The sequence below is a fragment of the Diadema antillarum genome, unplaced genomic scaffold, assembly GCF_040938485.1.
Source record: "Diadema antillarum isolate AM-2024a unplaced genomic scaffold, OU_Dant_1.0 seq00000442_RagTag, whole genome shotgun sequence".
Lineage (NCBI taxonomy): Eukaryota > Metazoa > Echinodermata > Echinoidea > Diadematoida > Diadematidae > Diadema > Diadema antillarum.
Window position 1 is genome coordinate 1,104,116 of NW_027271417.1, and position 7,026 is coordinate 1,111,141.

The window sequence follows — 7,026 nt, forward strand, 5'->3', positions numbered from 1 at the left end:
TAGGCACAGGCGCGGCGCAGGTGTACCCCTACATCCCATCGACTCCCACACCGGTCCCTGGGAAAACGCCCCCTTGAAAGTAGTCTGCTGCATGCCGTGTTGTATCTCAGCTGCTCAGCGCAATCTTGTTCTTTACTTTTAGTATGGATCTATACTTCATATATATATATTATATATATATATATATATATATATTATATATATATATATATATATATATATATATATATATATATATATATATATATATATATATATATATATATATATATATATATATATATATATATTTTTTTTTTTTTTTTTGGTAAGGAGGCGTTTAAAAAGTAAAAAAACACAAACAAGTAGACCTGCATCATGAGTAGGTATTTGTTAGATGATTGTCTTGGGATGACTATTATTCAACTCTATAAATACTCTGAATTATAAACCCCTAAAACCCGAACCAACAACAAAACCCTTGAAAATCAATTAGGGGATCTCTAAATCTGTGTTAACCTATTGGTTAATTGCCGTGCATATACTAACTGATTATCTATTACTTATAACTGATCACTGATTACCACATTCTTATGATTATTATTGCTTCTCCACTCATGTTGGGGGGGGGGGTGAAATGCACTTGTGCCACCCGCTGACAAAATCATTCATGTAAAATTATATGTGACCATGGATCAATCAGTGTTTGCTGACACATGCTTTGAATATAAGTTCACCATTTTATTCTTTGAATCCATCAAAGCATTGTGATGTATGGATGTATTTTCGTGAATTTTTTTTAACTTGACGCACTCATTAACTCAGGAAGCTGTCAAAACTCCCCTCGGCTGGACCTCTCATGGGTTTGAAATGGAATTTCATGGATCATCACCTCATTTGAGTTGATCTTGGTTGTCACTAGTGGTGCCACTGTTTCATTAAAAAAAATTGTTAAACTTTTGAATTCTATAACTTTCTTGTTATAGGTCTGATGCTGAGAAATCTCTACCTCTGTTGGTTTAATTTGCTTTTTATGCAGTGACCCAACTTTGATGTGATGTGGAATCATATTTTAACAGGAATACCCCCCCCCCAAAAAAAATAGTAACAATATATATATATAATTATATATATATATATATATATATATATATATATACACTCAGCAAAAAAAAGTAAACACTTTTCGAGTTCATATTTTTCAAAGCAGATTTTGATGAAAATCAATGTATTATATACCATATTACAGCTAATCTAATTGGCTATCAAACTAATGGGTATTTAATATAAAAGAAACCTTTACGCATGAGTGAACACATTTGTTTTTGTGTAAAAAAGCACAAAAGTAAAAAAAAATGCGAAAAATGACATGTTGTCTTTCATTTGAGATACCAATGATAACAAATGAAACAGTGTAACACAATGAGAGACATGAATGAATAGCAAAAATATGTTTTCGATCTCTTTATTTCTTTATAGCCTAAAACAAAAGCAAACTTGGAAACTAAAAGGGGAAATAAAATTCTCTGTCAACTCAAACGTCAAATGACATACAGAGCAAGGGAAAAAGATGATTAGATAAACAGAATATCTTTTTATTTCATTACTCTAATTTAGTAATTTAAGAATTCATCAGACAAATTCAAGAGTCAAATATCATTTACAATTGTTTAATATGAGAAATCACTTCAAATCTCTACCATTTTTGCTTTTATTGCTTCTTCTTCTCTCTCATTTTTTTTTAATCTGGATTTGACAGAAGATTCTTCATTTTCCTCCATATTTTTTAGCCTTTATTGAGTTTTGGCTTCAAAGATTTATAGAGGTCAAAGATTCATTGTTGCAACTTAATTCATGTTTTTTCAATGTGTTAACTTTGTCTTTTTCCCCTTATTGTTACATGGAAAAGCACTTATGAATAGCACGCATGAATAAGAACTTGCTATTTTTTTGCAATTTTTACATTTGTGCTTTTGAAAAGAAAAACGAAGGTGTTCACTCATGCGTAAAATTTACATATATATTGACATACCAGGTTGATAGCCAATTGAATTACCTTTCATATGTTATATAATACATTACCGTTTAGGTTAACATTCAATTATGAATATAAACTTGAAAGAGTGTTTACTTTCTTTTTTAGCTGAGGGTATATATATATATATATATATATATATATATATATATATATATATATATATATATATATATATATTCACATAGGTAGGTAGGTAGATAGATACATACATACATACATACATTGTACATACACAGTATATACATACATAGGCGTACCTGTGCTTAGGCGTCTTGTCCGCTACCGGCGGTTTCATGCTGTGGCAATCTTCAGGCAGACTGACTTTCAAAGTGATGTGCTTCTGTGTTTATGTGGCCCAGTGGATCCTCAACAAACTATATTCCAGACGGATATATCTTATACCCAACGGATACTATATATTGTGTTATATATATTGCATATATTGTGAGTGGACGTATACTGACATTTTAATGTCAAAGCAAAGCACAGACTCTGAACTGTTGCATGCCATGCGTACTGATCTTAACTGATCGTAGTTTCTGATCTTTTCAAGTTTGTTGGTTTGTTGACGACCAGGTATAGAAGTAAATTTTATTCCAATTCCTCATGACAATATGCAGTGCAGAATACATGAATACAATGTATAATGATAATCGTTACGCTGTTCAATTTGTTATTTATTTGAATTGATGTACCAAGGGACACCACGCGTGGGGGTGTATGGGCTGAGATTCCTTTCAAGTGATATGGGATTTGTTTTGTTCTTTCAGTTACACATTTGTATATCCAAATGTATTAGAATTAATTATGTCTTGAATATAATTGTTCAGTTCTGTGATAAAATGTGCATAAAAATCAGTCCCGTGCCCTCCTGTGGGTGTTGTTTAATGGTTCTCTTGGCATTTTATAATTATTTCCTCTTATCAATTATACGTAACACAAATTTATAATCTATGTTATTTTTTTGTTATCTACTTTTATTTTTTTAAAAGAATGTATATCGTATCATATTTGTTATACATAGATATCTTGTATATGATACAAAGTGACTGCTTTTAAAGCACATCTAGAACTATTTGCTATTGCTTGAGTAGTGCTGCTTTTTTTTCTTTTTTCTTCTTCTTTTTTCTTTCTCTCTCTTTCCCGATGATTGCTCTTATTTACATGTTCATGTATGTATTGATTTGTTTTTTATTCCAATAAAACACATAAAAAAACAATATGCAGTGCAGATGTAAAAGTACATGTACTCTGCAATAATTATTGTCTTCAAAAATGTTTTTGAAATTGCGCTAGATGACCCTCAAACTCTTGTCTCTGGGGTCATGTATGGCGATATGGGGAGGGATATAACACAGAAACGTCCTTCACAGTAAAATCTATAATGGCCAGTTGTTGGCCGTATATAAAATAATAGCCTTTCATTGAACAAATTCATGTCTATTCTGAAGGCATAACAAAGTAACACTGGCAGAACAAAATCAAAACGACATTTCGTATATGGCATAAATGCTTTGCCATCCAAGTTTAAAACTTGGATGGCACAGCATTATACTTTTGCAATGACCCGTAGACAAGAGGCAAAGTTGTGTCTGTTTCTTTTTTTTTCTTACTTCTTAATGGTGATTGTAGATCTACGACCATAAGAGATATTTTAATTAAGTAAAGTTACTCAATTATCAAGCCCATTCGTTTCAGCAGATATCATTATTTATGGCCAAGATAGCCAACAAGGGGGGGGGGGGGAGGGGATCTCTGGAATCATCAAATTGTTCGTGCGCTCTTATCTTCTGAAATGTCATCGCAAATTGTCTCGTAAACAAACCAGAATTCCAAGACCAGGAAGTACGATTGACCCCTCTCGATTCGACTTATGATGATAATTCAACTCCTCTACTGGCATTCGCCCCTGCATACTAAATTGCTAAATCAAAGCACTGAAACAATTTTGAGTGATCATTCGTTCTTCTCTCGCTTTCTCTTTTTGCCTCCCTCTCTCTCTCTCTCTCTCTCTCTCTCTCTCCCTCTCTCCCTCTCCCCCTCTCTCTCTATCTATCTATCTCCCTCTCTCATTTCTCTCTCTCTCTCTCTCTCTCTCTCTCTCTCTCTCTCTCTCTCTCTCTCTCTCTCAGTTTGCCCCCGTACTAGTTTCCTTCTTGCAGGATCGTCTCGTGCCAACACAAAACAATTTCATAAACGGTAAACACGATGTTCTTTATTTTGCTGGAATCCCTTCATCTTATACATCTACTTAATATGAAGTCCCTGCATGCATTCTTTTTGGTTGGCTGGAATGTAGGTCTTACTTTCGTATTCTACATAGCTTATTTTGAAGCAATGCTATAAAAAGCTTGTGTTTGCCTTACCTTGAAAGTCTTTCAATAAGATATCCTCACTTTAGCTTATTTGGGGTTCTATTTTCTTCAATGTTGTTCAATTATTAACTTTTATACTGGTATCCCTGCCTCTTTCTGAACCCCTTGCTCTTTTAATCTGCGGGTAGTGAGATGACTTTAATGAGACATTTACTTCTAATCACCTCCCTCTGTTAGATGAAGTTTGGGTTACAGGTATACAAAAAGTTCTCCAGTTGCAATTTACAGTGAACTCCTATCGGTTTGACACTATTCTTCTCTGGAAAACGGACTAATTTTAGTATCCCCAATAGCTCAAGTTAGATGAAGTGTCAATGTTTTTCCGCGTATGAATGGAATAAAAAACAACTTCATCAAAATTCGTGAACTTTCGATATGTAGTTGTTATGCGACAAACTCAGTCAGTCAAGAATTTAAACTCGACATGACATTACGTATGGGTCAATGTCAATGTGAGTGTACACATTATGGGGAAATATGGGGAAACCTTAATTTGAATGTCAATTTCGTCTCAAAGGATGGAATTCTATTTTTCTTTGTGGCCGACCACAGACAGTATTATCAGATAGAATAAAGAGGAACGCTATAAGGTATCATCGGAAAATGGATTCTTTTTTCCCGAAGCACGTTGAGTTGTTCACAATTTACAAGCATGCTTTTCAGTGGACCTCTCAATTCTTTTTTTTCTCCAGACATAACTTTGTATTTTGCCGGTATGCATGTATGATTTTTTATTTGTTAGGTATAATCTACCATGTAAAGTCGAATACATGCCTATGTTATATCTTCTGATTCATTTCGTGTTATGTTTGCCGAAAAAAAAGAAAGAATGAATGAAATGAAATGAATGAATGAATGAAGAAAAGACAACTCCACTTTGAGCTGCATTTAGTCCGCTGGTATTAAAGAAAGGGAACTAAAGGCGTTACTTGGAAACTGCCATTATGTAAGAAAGTAAAGTATGGTTTTTAGACTCAATCAACTATTTGTCATTCAGGCAAAATTTGATGAATTGAGAACCGAACTGTGTCAGGCGTGAAAACAGAAGAAGAAAGTGATGAAAAAGAAAAAGATTATTTTTTTATTTAGTTGCTTACTTTATTTCCATTGAACAAAGGCCGATATATACACTTGTAATACAAAGTATATATTCCATACTGTAAGAAAAGATGAGATGTTTCTAGCACAATCTGCATGGTTGTTAAGTCGAACAGAGATTTCAGCAGAAAACATTCCGATTTGGAAATTGTTTTATGAGAAAACAAATTCAGCGATCTGCCTTCGTCACCTTATAGATGAAGAAAGCGAAACAATGTATGTGATTCTCTTTACACTCCCTCCCTCTCTATCTCTTTCTTTCTCTCTATCTCTTTCTGTCTCTGTGTCTTGCTTCCATTTACCCACCCACGTAGCCATGTTATTCAGCCTGATATTACCAATGCGTGCACGGAGGCTCTATAGCTTTGACATTTGGGAGGACATTGTTTCCATATAAATTGCTCCTGGGTAACTCCTTGAAACCTCAACGATTTACGAGAGTGATCCCAAATTGCGATTGCAATTTTCCCCGGTATATGCCGACCCTCCTCGATTTTTGAAACCGAAATGTATTCTTACAATTGCCTGGTCATTCTTCTCTGCAGCATATTGCGAATCACTTTTTGACGGCCATTCTCCCCCCCCCCCCCCCCCCCCGTGTCTCCAGATGGATTGTTTTTCTCTCTCTCTCTTCCTCTCTATTCAACCCTCCTTCCTATCTATGTACTTCTCTGTATTATCAATCCATTTATTTCTTGATATCTAACAAAACAATCACAGAGTTTTGCATTTTAATGTACCAGTAGTGTGGAATACATACATTACTAATTCCACCACCTATGGACTGCATGAACTTTGTGATGTTGAAAACTTTGCATTGGTGTCCCTGAAAGTGATATTATCCTCTCTGATATCCATGGTTATCATTTGTTTAATTTGAGTTTGTTGTGTATACAAAGGCGACAAAATCTGCATGCCCTCACACGCAGCAGTTTCGTAATTTTGTGAGTAGGAACAAAAAGAAAATGCATTTGACGCAGGTAAGTACATCTCTAAACCTTGAACCTAACAAACATCCAAGTACGAAAATGTGATCGGAATAGCTGCAAATGAGATTTTGTCAAATACTGTCTTATAGTGTCTGAGGGGTCAGAGACATTAAAAAAAAAAAAAGGTCCATGAGTCTGACATCCGTAAGTCATACAACCCACGAGTCAAACAGCCAACGAGCTAGACACCAAGTAAAGCATGCAGGCCCACGTTCAGGACACTAAGCAAAACAAGCCCATGAACTAATCACTAGGTAAATAAGGCCCATGAGCTCGACACTATATAATGTATATTACGTCAAGCCCAAAAGTGTAATGCATTGTATCGAGCTTGTGGGCCTATTTGCCTTGTGTTGAGCCCGTCGGCCGTTATTATTTGTGTTATCTTGTTATTTATGTTTGGTTTTCTGAATAAATTGAATTGAATTGAATTGAATTGAATAATTGGCCCGAATTCATGAAGGTGGTACAATCTTTGTCCATGGTTTAAACCATTGACCAAGACCGTAGTTTTGTATGGGGCGCCAAGTGTCGCATGGCCTATTTC